Genomic DNA, 773 nt, shown 5'->3' with positions numbered 1-773 from the left:
TTCACACCACAGTAAGTCTACGTGTCCTCTTCCACATAGGGCAAGCTAGAACTAACTATCTTACCCAGGACTGCCGAAGCAGCGTGGACCAGGGGAGGAACACACTTTTCATGGAAACGTAAGGCATCCATGACTGCCATAACGTAAGCCGCCGCTGTGCGCGTATACCCGTTCCCCGTAGGGAGGAGCAAGCCGCCGCTTAGAGACGAAGCATAAAGTGTCCTCATTCCACATAGGGCAAGCTGGATGAATCCATTTTACCCAGGACGGCCGAAGCGGCGTGGACCAGGGGAGAACTGAACTTTATACTTCACACCACAGTAAGTCTACGTGTCCTCTTCCACATAGGGCAAGCTAGAACTAACTATCTTACCCAGGACTGCCGAAGCAGCGTGGACCAGGGGAGGAACACACTTTTCATGGAAACGTAAGGCATCCATGACTGCCATAACGTAAGCCGCCGCTGTGCGCGTAAACCCGTTCCCCGTAGGGAGGAGTCAAGCCGCCGCTTAGAGACGAAGTATTAAGTGTCCTCTTCCACATAGGGCAAGCTAGAATGAACTATCTTACCCAGGACCGCCGAAGCAGCGTGGACCAGGGGAGAACTGAACTTTATACTTCACACCACAGTATTGAGTAATGTGCCCTCTTCCACATAGGGCAAGCTGGAATGTTCCATTTTACCCAGGACGGCCGAAGCGGCGTGGACCAGTGGAGGACTACACAATCATGAGGTTTGATATCGACTTGTGTGTTTCAATAGGGTACCGATG

The sequence above is a fragment of the Anopheles ziemanni genome (assembly GCF_943734765.1).
Source record: "Anopheles ziemanni chromosome X unlocalized genomic scaffold, idAnoZiCoDA_A2_x.2 X_unloc_27, whole genome shotgun sequence".
NCBI lineage: Eukaryota > Metazoa > Arthropoda > Insecta > Diptera > Culicidae > Anopheles > Anopheles ziemanni.
This window is presented reverse-complemented; position numbering follows the sequence as displayed.